Raw genomic sequence first — 16,049 nt, 5'->3', positions numbered from 1 at the left:
GTAGGCCGTTTGGCCTTAAAGGATGAGTTATATGAATAGTAAATTTCGAGGACAAAATTTTATAAGGAGGGAAGAATGTAATGACCTGAAGAATAATGGTATTTAAATAATAAGAGAAAGGGAAATGGGAAACAGAAACAGAAGGAGGTAGTAGGCTTCATCGACGTGGCACTATGAGCTCGTCGACGAGGGTGCATTTTGTTGACGAGAAGATACCAAGAGGATGTTTTGAGCGACTCTGAATTTCATCGACGAAGGGGAGAGTTCGTTGACGAATTTCCTCTTGACCTCGTCGATGAGGTGACGTGGCTCATCGATGAAACACATAGTATAAATAGTTCAAAACTCGGTTTTTACGCAGAAAAATCAAAAAATCCTCACTCTCTCTCCTCCCTACGATTTCTCTCTCCTCTCTCTTCGATTTTGGCTCTGTCATTTGCCAAATCAATTATCTGAGGCCACCACGACGCTATTGGAGAAGTTCTCTCCAAGTCTACCGGAGCAAATCGTTGGTGGGACTAAGTTGAAATTCATCCCTGGTTTAAGGTAAGGCTTTTATGCAAAATTTGGTCTTCCCATAGTTATAAGAAATGTTATTCACGAAAAAATACTGATGTTTAGTTCTAGAGTTGTTGTTTCAAGGTGTTGAACAGGGAACCCTGCGGGTGAAGGACGAGTGCATTTTAGGGGGTTTCATTTCAGTTTCTGGTAAGGGAATAAACTAAAACAATTATTTTCCATGCAAATTATTATTATTTATCAACAAATTAATTTTCAAGAAAGCATGAATTATATTTGAATATTATTGAGAAAATGCATATTTGGGAAAATACTGCTATTATACAGGAAATGTGATTTTAGAATGAAATGTATTATTTTACTTAGCATTGTGTGGCATGAATATTCTTTTACATAATAAGTATTATGTTATGGCAATTTTATGAATAAAGTATGATTTTCAGAAGTTATGAAATATTCCAGTGCATTATAGTTTCAAAATACATGATAAATGAGTTACTTATTTAGAATGATATGTATAAACTATTCGGCGCAACGTCGTGATTGATAGCCGGCGCAAGGTTATGTATGATGTATGATTTCGGCGCAAGGCTGTATGTATATGTATGATTTTGGCGCAAGGCCATAGATGTGAAAGTAATCGGCGCAAGGCTGTATGTATTTTGTTATCATAGAAAATTCTATCTATCTATTTACGCTAGACTGTATATTATCATGTATTATATATTATCAAAACCCGGATGTTAGTTTAGTTCAGTTACAAGAGCACGGTACCGTTGCTATACAGATCAAATATCTATATTCAGACTTGTGCTAACCACCCCACAAGGGGGTGGGAGATGGATAGTCGATGTGGCTTTCAGTGTAGAGTTGTAGACACCCACCTGGTAATATGGACCAGCGTGCGGCAGGCCCATCATACTTACAGACATTCTTGACTCGGCAGTGGTCAACCAGCCATTGTCGGGTCCCACCTTCAGGCTGCACAACCTGTCATGGGGGGTAATACATGACATCAACTAGCTATACATCCTGGGTGAATTTTCAGTATTATCAGTTATATCAGACATTTTATGAAGTGTATGATTTATTAGAAAATACAAAAGTATATGATTATTCAGTATGATATGATTAATGTTTTCAGGTATATGAAATGTACTGTATATGTATAATTGCATCAAATATTCATGTCGCCACACGGCTGTATTTAGTTTATTTTCCCTTACTGAGAAGTGTCTCACCCCCGAACTTAAATAATTTTCAGGAAACCCAGAAGGACCAGCAGATTGAGGCCGCTGTTGAGTCTGTTGTGCTACCCCATTAGGAGGATAAGTTTGAACTAGGATCAGGAGATTTTGATGTGGGATCCTAGAGTTATTTTTTTATTTTTGGGAGATTGTATATAAACACAGTGTTTTGGATTATAGTTAACTCTAGTATTATGTATTTTATGGTTTGAAGAATGTGATTTAAATTTACTGCTGCTTAGGTTTCTATTGTGAATGTTAGATGTGTCCCCGTTATCCATGGGTTCGAGTTGACTTTATTATTAATTATGTTTTGATAGATGATAAGATAAGTAGGTTATTACAAGGCTGCACCACTAGACTAGCAATACGAGCCTGAGAACCACTCTCGACCAACTCTATGCCGAGTCTCTCCAGATCCATCATGATTGGATACTAGATCTCCATAGCCGCCAATGCTGATTCCACAGACTTCCTGCTCAACGCATCAGCTACCACATTCGCCTTCCCTGGGTGGTAACTTATAGTGCAGTCAAAATCTTTAATAAACTTCAACCACCTTCTTTGCCTCTTATTCAGTTCCTTTTGAGTGAAAAAGTACTTTAAACTTTTATGGTCGGAAAAAATTTCACACCGCTCGCCATACAAATAATGATTCCAAATCTTCAATGCTTGTATTACTGCAGCCAATTCAAGATCATAGGTAGGGTAGTTCTTTTCATATTCTGTCAACTTCTTGGAAGCATACGCTACCACCCTGTCATTCTGCATCAATACACAGTCAAGCCCTTTCAAGGACGCATCACTATAAATTACATAACCCTCACCCCCTGACGGGATGGTCAGTACTAGCGCCGTGAGAAGTCTCTGCTTCAGTTCCTAAAAACTCTGCTCACAGCTATCATCCCATTCAAATCTAGTATTCTTCCTGGTTAGTCGTGTCAGAGGCCCTGATAACATTGAGAATCTCTCAGCGAAACGACAGTAATACCCAGCTAACCCCAAGAAACTCTTGATCTCCTAGACATTCCTCGGTCCAGTCCAATTCACTACCGCCTCAATCTTTCTAGGATCCACAGAAATACCATCTCCAGTGATAACATGCCCCAAAAACACGACCTTCTCAAGCCAGAATTCACATTTACCGAACTTGGCGTACAACTTCTTTTCCCTGAGTGTATGTAGAACCTACCTCAAGTGCGACTCATGCTCCTCATAGCTCCTCGAACAGACCAGTATATCATCAATAAAAACAACAACGAACTGGTCTAAGTATTGGTGGAAGACTCTATTCATCAAGTCCATAAATACTGCAGGAGTATTTGTTAAACCAAAAGGCATAACAAGAAATTCATAATGCCCGTAACTGGTCCTGAAGACTGTCTTCGAGACGTCTTCCCCTTTCACTTTCACTTGATGATAGCCTAATTTGAGGTCAATTTTAGAATACACCTATGTATCCTGGAGCTAATCAAACAAATCATCTATACAGGGTAGAGGATACTTGTTCTTGATTGTCACTTTATTAATCTCCCTATAATCTATACACATCCTTATAAACCCGTCTTTTTTCTTGACAAATAGAACTAGAGCTTCCCACGGAGATACGCTAGGTCGTATAAAGCCCTTATCAAGCAAATCTTGTAGTTGATTCTTTAATTCTGCCAACTACGCTAGTACCATTTGGTAAGGTACTTTAGAAATCGACGCTGTCCCTAGAAGCAGATCAATAAAAAAATGAATCTCACGATCAGGTAGCAAGCCTGGTAACTCATCTGGAAAAACATTTGTAAACTCTTTTACTACAGGCATGCTAGCAAATTTCAATTCATTCCCTATTATTTCCTTTATAAATACCATGAACCCCTAACAACCACTCAATAGCAGTCTCCTCGCCTGAATAGTTGAAACTAATTGGGGCGAAGATTGCACTCGCAACCCCATGAACCTGAATTCTTCTTTTCCTAGAGGTCTGAATATCACTTCTCGTGAATGGCAATCTATATTGGCAAAATTAGTTACTAGCCAATCCATGCCGAAGATTACATCGAACCCATGCATATCTAGCACTATCAGATCGGCAAACAGAATTTCCCCTTGAATATCAACTAGGCAACCCTAGAGTACCCTATTACACCTCACTGCTAACCCAGCCGGTGTAGGCACTAACAATTCGGTATTTAACAACTGTGTTTCAGCCCCACACAATTTAACACACCCCACAGATACAAACGAATGCATAGCTCCTGAATCAAACAATGCAATAACTTTAAAAGAAAGCATACTAACCATACCTGTCACCATATCACTGGCTATCTCAGCATCACCTGAAGTCAGAGCAAAAACTCTAGCCGGAGCCATATTCCTCTACTGGCCTCCATGTGGTGCCTGATAACCTCCTCGGTACGGTCTGGGAGCATGAGCTGCATTTGGTGGTGTAGGGCAATCTCGCATCAGATGACCCTATCTACCATAGCTATAGCAGACAGCTCCACCTACTTGACACTCTCTCCAGTGTTTCCTCTCACAAGTCTGACAAACGTGAGAACTCTACACTACTTGAACCTCACAACCTCTAGTATCCTGCCTCCATCCTCTGCCATGATTTCATCTCCACCAATGATTCTGCCTATGACCCTACTGGTAGCCTGAAGATGTAGATCTCTTCTCCTATCCCTACTCCTCTGTAGCCATACGCTCACCAACCTCTGCCAAAGCTACTCTATCAACTAGCTCAACAAAGTCCTGAATCTTCAGCACTACCACCTGCTTGAATATGCTTCGCCTCAAACCTCTTTCAAATTGTCTTGCCTTTTTTACCTCATCAGGAACAATATACGGAGCAAAGCGAGAGAGCTCTATAAACCGTGCCGCATACTGCTAAATTGACAACTATCCCTGCTTTAGACTCAGGAACTCTTCCACTTTAGCCTCCCTAATAGTAGCTGGAAAATATTTATCAAAGAACAACTCTTTAAACTGATCCCAAGTCATGGCTATTGGCATTGTCCTCTGCTTCTCCAGAAGTCTTATAGTAGTCCACCACCTCTCGGCCTCTCCTATCAGTTTATAGGTGATGAAGAGGACCCTTTATTTTTCTGTACACAACGCGGCTAAGACTTTCTCAATCTCCTATATCCAATTCTCAGTGGCTGCAGGATCAACTTCTTCTAAAAATGTTGGAGGATTCATCTGTGTAAACTTCTCTATAGTGCACCCATGGCCTGCAGACGGACCACCCTGCTCTCTGGAGCTCCTAGCGATCTCAGCCATAACCTGCTGAACCACACTACATAGCACTGCGTCAAAATCAATCCCGCCTGCACCCGAGGGCCCTACCCCATCTTTGCCGCTCGCATATGCACTACCTCCTCCTAGATCCATCCTGAAAAATAACAAATATAACTTAGAAATCCTATCCTTATAATTTACCCACCTAACCTAACTTCTTATCTTAACATTCTCAGCTTATTCCTAACCTCAGTCCTACATTTTAGGAACATAACCCGACAATAGTTTACTATGGTTTTCCTAAAATCGTCACCCCAGGAAAAACAAAGAAACCACCATGGGAATTCTGCCTCTAAATTGTAGAACAACACCTAAAATTCTTTTCCTATACTTTGGTATCGTTCCTGCTGCACTTTAAAGTCTACAAAACCTAGTAAACCTAGGCTCTGATACCAAACTGTAACGACCAGCTTAATTTCCATGTATTATTTTTTTTTTCCCTATAAAACTAGTATAACACATCCAGTAGATCATGATCAACCTTAACCCATGGGTACCAGGGATACATCAGAAATACAGTATGGAAGCCTAAGCAGCAGGGAACATAAAATCATAAATATCCCATAATGCCATTTACACAACACCAACCATCATAATACCAGAGTTACTACAACCACTTTAATTATATATACAACCCAAAAGAGTCCTAGGGTCATTCACCATAAAATCCATCTGACCCCATCAAGATATTTACCCTTCAAAAAGGGTAGATCAACTGTAACTACCTCTGCGGAGCCTTACCCTCTCTCCTATCTGAGGCTCCTAAAATGTTCATATAATTCGGGGTGAGACACTTCTCAGTAAGGGAAAATAAACTAATACCAGTGTGTGGCAACCTGAATATTTCCGTGTTATACATAACCATACATATACATATTTAGTGAAACTGTCTGTAACATATCTGGGAAAACATATATTATCATAGCATGGCAGAACATACTGCATTTTCATAAACATAATTCATCTCATATGATAATAATACAAAAACATCCCTAGAAGGTTAACTGGCTAATGTTATGTATTACCCCCACATGACTGGGTTGTGTGGCCCGAAGGCGGGACCTGACAATGGCTGGCCGACCACTACCAAGTTAAAAGTACAGTCTGTAAGTGCGATGGGTATCCTAGAACTGGTCCATACACCAAGGGTGCCAACACTTCAATAAACCACATCAACTATCCATCCTCACGCTACCCTGTACGACAATGATAACACAGTATCATGATGATCATGAACACATAGCTACGGTACCGTGCAAGTGCAGCCTAAACCAAGCCAACCAGGTTCTGATAACATATAACATATTTCAAATTGTGTTACATTTGCTATTCCATAATAAGAATTTTCAATTCAATATCATCATATCACATTTCATATATATAACGTGAAAGTCATCGACCCATACGCCGGCATTTCATATTTTATTAATCACGGCGCGTACGCCGTATCACATATCAATAAGGAGCTCGGCTCGTATGACAAAATATCATATAAATGGCACGACCCGTACGCTAGCATATCATGTGGGAACATCCTCGGCCCGTACGCCGGTAGATCATATAAAACTCTCGGCTCGTACGCCAGTATATCATATTAAAATTCTCAGTCCGTATGTCGGTTTATCATATAAAACTCTATATCATTTAGCATTTCCCAGAAAATAGTAAATCATAATAAATTCTACTCATGCCACATAGAATAGGTATTATGTATATTCAGAACATATCGTCATTTACAGCAGTATTTCCTAACATAATGCATATATACATATATATACATATACATATATATATATATATATTACCCTGAAATCCAATGCTATAAAATTATACATATATTTTCATAAAACAACTAGCTTAGTTTATCCCCTTACCTGATTCCTAAAAAATCCCCTAAAACAATCACTCCAACACCCGCAGGGTTCTCCGGTCAACACCCTGAAAACAACATCTCTTAGAACTAAACTTCAGTATTTCATCGTATATAATATTTCCTACAACTATGGTAAAGCCAAATTCTGAATAAAAGCCTTACCTTGAATCTGGGATGAATTTCAAGCTCGTCCCACCAACGATCCACTTCAGCAGATATGCAGAGAACTTCCCCAGGAGTGTCGTGGTGGCTTCAGATCGTCGATCTAGAGAAGAACGAACCCAGAAATCAAAAGAGAAGGATGGGAAATCGGAAAGGAGGGAGAAAATGAAAGTTGTGCATGAGTTTCCAGCCAAAAATGAAGTTTAGGCCTCTTTATACACTGGCCTTTGTCGACAAGCCACGTCACCTCATCGACGAGGTCTAGAAGGCAGTTCGTCAATGAACTCTCCCCTCGTCGATGAAATTCAGAATTGCCAAGAAATCCTCTCAGTATTTTCTCGTCGACGAAATGCCCCCTCATCAACGAGCCCCTCATGTTCTCTTGTCGACGAACCCCTTGTACTCGTCGATGAGACCCTAATGCATTCTCCTTCTTTTTCTCTTATTTTATTATTTAAATACTATAATTTCTCTAGGTCACTATAGAATGTTCCTTCTGCTGGACCTAGGAGAACATATTTCAGCTCTTCGGGCAATGGTTTTAGCTCAAGTGTCAAAATTTCTTCTTATGATGACTTCATAATTTCAGGCAGGTCAATAGCCTCAAACATTGGCTTATGCCAAATACTTGTGTAACTTGCATCCAACAAGTGAGGGGAACCATCTATCTCTGGAAACTGCCCCTCTGATCCAGGAAATTTTTCATCAAATTCCTCAAGCTTTTCAGAAGAGTCATTTTCAAACGCACCATCAACATCAAGTACTGACACTTGCTCTGAAATATCAAAATCATCTATTACATCAACTGCATGTGTTTCTGCGTCATCGCACCCACTTGACATTTTTGAGAATTGAACACGTTCATTTCCAATGTCATGTTTCCAAACGTGAGCTTAAGTACTCTGCTTCGACAATTAATCAAGGCATTAGAAGTAGCAAGGAATGGTCGCCCAAGAATAACAAGGGCCTAATCGTTTCTCCATGATAATTTTGGGTGATTCCTCCATCACGGATTATAAGTGTTTGAGAACAGCTGATTCTGGGATTTGTTAACCCAATTTGTTGATTGTAGCCGATCAGATCTACTCTCCTACGAAATTGGTAGTAAATGGCAATCCTAAATTCTATGGTCTAAGGTGTCACAGATAGAGCAATCCTCAGCTTTCACTTTTTCTGATTCCATAACCTTTAGTTTCTTAGACAATGCAGCAATAAGAGCCTGTAAACTAGTTTCCTCTTTGACCTTGTGTCTGCCTCCACCACTGATCACTCTAAAAGGTTATGTTGCCATTGGTGCTCGTCCATGACATGTGTTCCATTGTTGGGCACTCTCAGCTAAATAATCGAAGAATGATAGAGCCCCATCTGGTTCCTTATTGAAGAACTCATCATTGCACATAGTTTGGACAAACTGTTTACATTCAGGGGTTAAAGCAGTATAAAAATAATTTACTAACCTCTAAGATTCAAATCCATGGTGTGGACATATATTCATCGGGTCCTTGAATCTCTCCCAATAAGCTTGGAATGTCTCGTCACCTCTCTATATGAACTGGCTGATCTACTCCTGTGGCTATTGAGTTCTCTGAAAAGGAAAGAAATTATGTAAAAACTCACGCTACATTTTAGCCCAGCTAGTAATAGAGTTAGGTCACAGAGAATTAAACCAGATTTTTCCTTATCTTTCAAAGAAAAGGGAAACAAACGAAGTTTGATATACTCATCGATTCCAACCCTATTAATGAAAGTGGTGTGAACCATCTCAAAATCTATTAAATGATGGTATGGACTCTCATAATCCATCTCGTGAAATTGGGGTATCATAGATAACATACCATGCTTAATTGTGAAGTTCAGTACATCTTGTGGTAACACAATGCAGGAAGGTGTACAAGTGTGTGTGGGTTGCAAAAAATATTGAAGTGTAAATGGTGTAGGTGCAGCCATGACTTCCTCAAAGAATTGTTCAAACGAATTGCATAGATCAATTTAAAAATCACTCGTAAAAGTAACAGAAGAACAGTCAGATTTTGTGCTTTGTGTATCACTACTGGTGATAAGTGAAATTTTGGACAGTCTATTCGATTTATCTCAGACCTAGGGCATCAAACATCAATGCAAACAGTAGAAATTCACCAACATAGCAACAAACAAGCATGATAATTTTATTTTTTTCTAATTTTTTATTTTTATTTTATTTTATTTTATTTTTTAAAATCAAAAATAAAAAATAATTGAAAAAAAAGCAAATTTTGAAATTAAAACTAGCACTCCCCAGCAACGGCACCAAAAACATGACTCACTTAAAAAATGAGGAGTTTGGAAGTTATCCCAAGTATAGGAGTTCTATCATGTAATATTTAGCCCAAAGGCCAGATCATCTCCTCAAAGAATATAGTTTAATCTCAAATTTTACGTAATTCCAATCAAAAAATAGGAAACAAAATGGCACTAAACACAGTTCAGATTCGGGTTTTTCTAAATGTTGAGATTTTCTTTTGATGATTAAAAGAACATGTAATTTAAATCCTAAATCCTAACGCGCACTAAATTAACACTGAGAAACTAAAATCCTATGTTTAAGAACTGAACAAAAGCCTAAAGATCAAAACTTTATTAATTAACTAAAGCGTTCAACCTTAAAATTAAGCATCAACTAGACAATTGAACCCACGTAAATAAAAAACTAAACTCAACCTGACAATAATTTCACCAAAATCAAAATTGATTTTTTAACAACTTAAGCGATAAACTAGAACACAAATTGGACCCCAACAATTATTTAAATTCTCTAGAAAGATTTAAAAGAAAATAAACCACACTTGAACAACTAAACTTAAATAAAACAAGCATTTAAATTCCAACAATGAAACCTTAAATAAAAATGAAATTAAAATCAACAATATGAATAACTTAAACAAAATCTTAAATTAAAAGTAACTAAACTCAAATCCAAATAAATTTCCAACCTAGTACATTAAAATAAATTAAAGTAACTAAATAAAAATAAGAGAGGGAGAGATGGGAGAGAGCAGGTCATGGAGATTAAAGAGCTTCAATCTTGGGTCGTCAAGTGTTCCTCCATACAGCACACAGCAGGTAGCATGAAGAAGAGGCAGCAGTTGGTCGTGGAACAGCAAGGGTTCTCTGGTGGAAAGGCTACATAGCAAGGTCCTCACGGCTGGTGGTGGTTCTTGGGTCCTTGTGGTGGCAGCCGCAGCAGCAAAAGCTTCTCCAGCAGCAGCAACAACAGCAAAAATCATGGGCAACACAGCAGCAACAATGGTGGCTTGGTTGGCAGCCGCAATAGAGAGCTCAGCAGGGAGGTTTTAGCAGTAGCACGCAGTGGTAGCAGCTTGACAGCAAGGGCTTCAGGTCTAAGGGAGTTCACAGGTAGCACAACAGGGCAAGAGGCAAAACAGAGGAAGGAAAAAAAGAAGACTGAGACTGAGAAGAGAACAAAAGGGAGAAGAGAGTTAAAGTGATGGAGGAGAGAAGGGAAGAAAGTTGGAGAGGGTCGGATGTTGTGCGTGGCCATGAGAGGAGAAAGGGAAAGAGGAAGGAGAAAAAGGGAAGGGGAGCCGAGAGAGGAGAGAAAAGGAGAAGAGGGTGGGGTGCTATCTATGGAAGAAAGGAAAATATATATATATATATATATATATATATATATATATATATATATCTATATATAAAGAGACCCCCAATACCTACCCAACGCCTGACTTGATGGAGGAGTCCAGACCCGGCTGCATGGCTGAGTCATTATTATTATTAATTTTTTCTTTTTCTTTTTCCTTGTTTCTTCTTTTCTTCTTTTCTTCTTTTCTGTTTCCTAGCGATTAAGCCCACTTTCGACCATTCTAGAGCTTGTAACGCTCAAAGCTTTAAACATAAAATTTGTAGATAATCTTCTTATCTTTCTCCAAAATTTTGAATTTTCTCGATCAGAGCTCGGACGAAAAAATTATGCGTGAATTACGAAGCAATGCCGGTTTTAGCTCCCAATAATTGCCCTGCGAAAAAAAAATGTCAAAATTCCTAAATTATTCAACAAAACCCAAATATTATAAATAGGCCACCGTGCTAAAATATTGAGAGTAATTAGGTATTTAACTAAAAATATAAGCCTCAATGCATGAATTAAAGCACCTAATTACGTAGTTTAAGTGCGTAATCATTTACTATGACTTTCTTGAAATCGTCACCCCAAGAAAGGCACAGAAACCATCACGGAAATCATGCCTTTAGACTACAGAACAAAACCTCAAATCATTTTCCTATACTCTGGTATTGTTTCCGCTGCATTCTAAAGTCTACAAAACCTAACAACTTAGGCTCTGATACCAAACTATAACAACCTGCCTATTTTACCATAAAAATTTTTTCTCATAGAATATAATAATCTTGATAAAACATGATCTATCTGGACCCGTGGGTGCCAAGGATAAACCTATCGTGTAACTCTGATTCCTAAGCAGCAGGAAACGTAATTTACAAACATGTTATCCAACCAACCACAATACCCGAGTCCTACTAAAACTATTATATATGCAATCATCCATCAGAAGACCAAAAAGTAACCTAGGGTCACTTCCTGAAAATAAATCTGACCCTAGTTCAACAACTCACCCTTCTAACAGGGTTGCTCCATCAGACTCTACCATCACGGAGCTCTATCTGCTCCTCTACCTGTATTTCCTCAAATGTTTGAAATGCTGGGGTGAGACCTCTCAGTAAGGGAAATAAACTAACATCAATGTGTGACATTATAAGCATTTTCGTGTTGCACATATATAACAGTATAATAAGCATGTTCGGTAAAATCTATCGGTAGCAAAACTGAGTAAAATATGATTTGTCATATCATAAATAGGCATACTAGATTCCTATACATGAAAATCATCTAATATAACTATACAATACTGAAATAACGCCCAGGATAGATAGCTAGTTGATGTCATGTCTTACCCCCACATGACTTGGTTATGCAGCCCAAAGGCGGGACCTAGCAATGCCTGGCCAACCATGCTAGATCAATCATGAGTCTGTAAGTATGATGGGCCTGCCCCACTTGGTCTCGGACTGCCGGGGGAACAACTCCACTTTACACTGAAGCCACATCTACTGCCATCTGCCACATCTACTGCCATCTCCCACACTACTGGTCCTGTGGTAGTACTATCATAATTCTGAGCATATAGCTACGGTACCGTGCTCCTAAAAATTGAACTAAACCATACCATCCGGGTTCTGATAACATATAATAGGTTTTATATACTGAACATAACTGTTTTGTATTTCATAATAATATCTGACATGATAATATTTCATTAATTCTATCTTATCATATATGATTATGGCATCTGCGCCAACATGAATCACAGCATATGCGCCAGCATAACATAACATTTAATCACGACATCTACACCGGTATATCATAATATACTAAATATGATTTCTCTATACTATTAAACATTATATTCATAAAATCATGGTTCCTCTATTGTTTTATAATTGCCCTAAACACTATCATATCATGCTTGATCTAGAAAAACATATTATTCTAGTATACATAATTACATAGAAATTTCTACTCATGCCACACTGAAATGGGTAACATTCTGAATATAAAATCTATTCTAAAATCATAATTTCTGATAAAACACGATTAAATTATATCCTTGTTCATAGCAATATTTCCCAAACATAATTCTATCTTATACATATTTTTCTGAAATTAAATACTGTAGAATAAAAATAATTTCATGAAAAATTCTGACATAGTTTATCCCCTTACCTGGCTTACTGAAAAGCCCACAATTTACTCCAAAATTACACCCATGGTGTTCCCAACTCAACACCTTGAACTTTACATTTTCCCCCAACAAAGCTTTAGTATAAACTCATCTAATACCTTTCCCCAGCCTATAAATACCAAATACCTTAATAAATATTTAAATAATCAACTTACCCAAATTTTGGGATGGTGTCCAAGTTGGCCTAACCAACAAACCACTCCAGCAGATTTGTAGAAAATCTTCCCAGGAGTAACGTGGCAGCTTCGAATTGTCAAACCGGCAAAGAACGGAGCCGAAATTGAAGAGAGAAGGTAAGAGAGTCGTAGGAGAGAGAGAGAGAGAGAGAGAGAGAGAGAGAGAGAGAGAGAGAGGGGCTTTCTGAAAGTTTTCTCTCAGGAAAAATAAATTCTTGGCCTTTTATTGTTGTCTACGTGGCCTCGTCTACAAGTCACATCTCCTCGTTGACGAGTCCAAGCGATAGTCTCGTCGATGAACTCCTTCTTCTTGTTGACGAGTTTCAAGCTCTGGAAGAAGTTCTCTTGGTAATTTCTCATCGATGAGGCATGAGTTCCCATTGACAAGCCAAAGGCCCTACTCGTCGACGAGCACTTCTTCACTCGTCAATGAGACCCTGATAAATTCTCTTTTTAAAATTCCTTATCTCTCGTTTCTTTTATTATTTAATTATTATAATTCTTTGGGTCTCTACAACAAACATATCATATGACTAAATTGAAGCTCACAAAATGACCTAGGATTGACCATAGGAATCCCAACCTTTATAAAAACCTTTCATTTACAAAGTTAAACTTATACCAAAAGGTTTAAAATGGTTTTTTAAGTTAAAAAAAGGCAAAAACCAATTTTACAAAGGGATCAGTCAACCAGCAAGTTGACCAAATAGTAGTGATGAGAAATTTTCTTGATAAATTCGTCCTTATCTTAACAAGTGTTCAACATGAAAGTTGTGGGATTTTTACTTAACTTTCTGTTGATACCAAGAACGTCCAAATTGGAGTTATATAGAAAAAGTTATGGCCAAAACACAAAAAAATGTCTATAACAGAAAAACTCCCTTCATGTTTCTTCCATCTCATTGATAGGCGTTTTTCTCAATCCATAACTTCTTATTTTAAAAAGTGTTCAACATGAAATTGTGGGATTTTCTCTTAGATTTCTATTAGTACGAGGAATGTCCAATTTGGAGTTATAAAGAAAAAGTTATGGCCAAAACACTGAAGGGTGTTCGTACAGAAAACCTGATGACAGCCGACTGGGGCTTGGCCCCAGCTGACCAAAGCTCATGGATTTCAGGCCTTAGTTGACCAAGCTTGGCCTCGGTCGATCAACCCTCTCGGGAAAGCATCCTAATGGCCAGAAAATGGCTAGTTTTTGAAATATAATAATATTTTAACCCCCCCTCCCCCCAAACGGCTTCATAATGACTATATGTGATTTTTGCCTATAAATTCAAGCCTTAAACACCTTGAAAATGTTAGGAGAATCATTGGGAATGTAGCGCCCCAAACCCGGTGGGGCCCAGAGTGCTACTGTTTCCTATACATATATCTCTGATACCATAAGTATAATTGCCCAAACCCAAATAGGGGGTCTTGAGTGTCCCTGTCCATAAACTCAATTTAAACATGCAGGCAGTGAAAGATAAATAAACCTCAACTACATTACTAGAGTTCTAAACTATCCCACTTACACATATGTATCTCCATGTTCTATATATTACATGCCAAAATAAACTAAACATAACAAATCCAGTGTCTCACTACACTTACGATAACTACCAAAAACTAATTCCCAGCCCCGTAGCACACTAGGCTCGATTCCCTATAAGACCTGAAATATGAAATGGATATTGAGGTGAGACACTTCTCAGTAAGACAGATTAGATTATCATCAGTGTGTGGCTAACATGAGTTTTAGTATGAATATAATACATTCATATATTTAATTATACGTGAAAAGCATTATTAAGCCTGTACTCACACCTTTATAACTGAAAATACATATATTTTTCCTTGATAACATATTGCCGGCTCATGTAGCCTATTTTTCATAAATAAAATATATGGATAGAGAACCTTCCTTATTGGGCCATTACATAACATCATGAATAACCCCCATGATCGGGTTGTGCGGTCTAAAGACTAAACCTAGCAATTTGGTCGGCAGACCACTACTAGGTCAACATAACATGCTCTAAAGTACGATTTTCCTACCGCAACCTGGTTCGGACTTCAGGGGCGGTCCACAACTCTTCGCAAGCCAAATCGACCGTCTAAGGCCTACACGTCCATTACCGTGTGACTGCAATAATACTTTCACCAACTACGATACTGAGCTTCCGTAAGATCTAGTCTCTCAAGGTTCATATACCATATATATAATTTACGTAATAAAAATAGTAACATGAACTCATTTTCACAAATCTGTATAAAGCCTGTCATATTCACAATTCCATATAAAACCCCCCATATCGTATCTCGACATAAAGTTGCCATATTATAACTCGGTATACAGCTATCATATCATGACTCGGTATACAACTGTTATATCATAACTCGACATATAGCCATCATATCATAACTTGGCATACAGTCATCATATCATAACTCAGCATACAGTCATCCTATCGTATCCCGGTATAAAACCAACCTGTCGTATCTTGGTATAAAATTGGTCTGTCATATCTCGGTATAAAACCATCATATTCATAATTCTGTATCAAAACTTGTCATATCATAACAACATCAGGTTTAATATGCAATAACCATAAACATTCTCATGCCACACATTTGGAGTGATATTTCATAATATTATAAACTGTTCGGGGAAAATATATTTTGCTAAAAATAAAGGTATGATCATCCCTAGGGTTTAGTTTAACTCAATACATATGCTTTTCAAAAAAAAAAGGAGGCGATCACCCCACTCACTTTAGTTTTCCCCAACTACGTATATAATACCAAAACCCTCATTTTCATACGCCTGATTCATTTAAAAATCACACATAGTATTCCTATATATATATACTTTAGTTTAATCAGTTCACATTTCAAAAATAACTGACATAATCTAATCCCTTTACCTATTCCTAAAAAACTACCTACGGCTTTGGAGAACAAAACCCTAGCTTCTCAACTG

This window comes from Malania oleifera, chromosome 5, assembly GCF_029873635.1.
Source record: "Malania oleifera isolate guangnan ecotype guangnan chromosome 5, ASM2987363v1, whole genome shotgun sequence".
Lineage (NCBI taxonomy): Eukaryota > Viridiplantae > Streptophyta > Magnoliopsida > Santalales > Ximeniaceae > Malania > Malania oleifera.
This window is presented reverse-complemented; position numbering follows the sequence as displayed.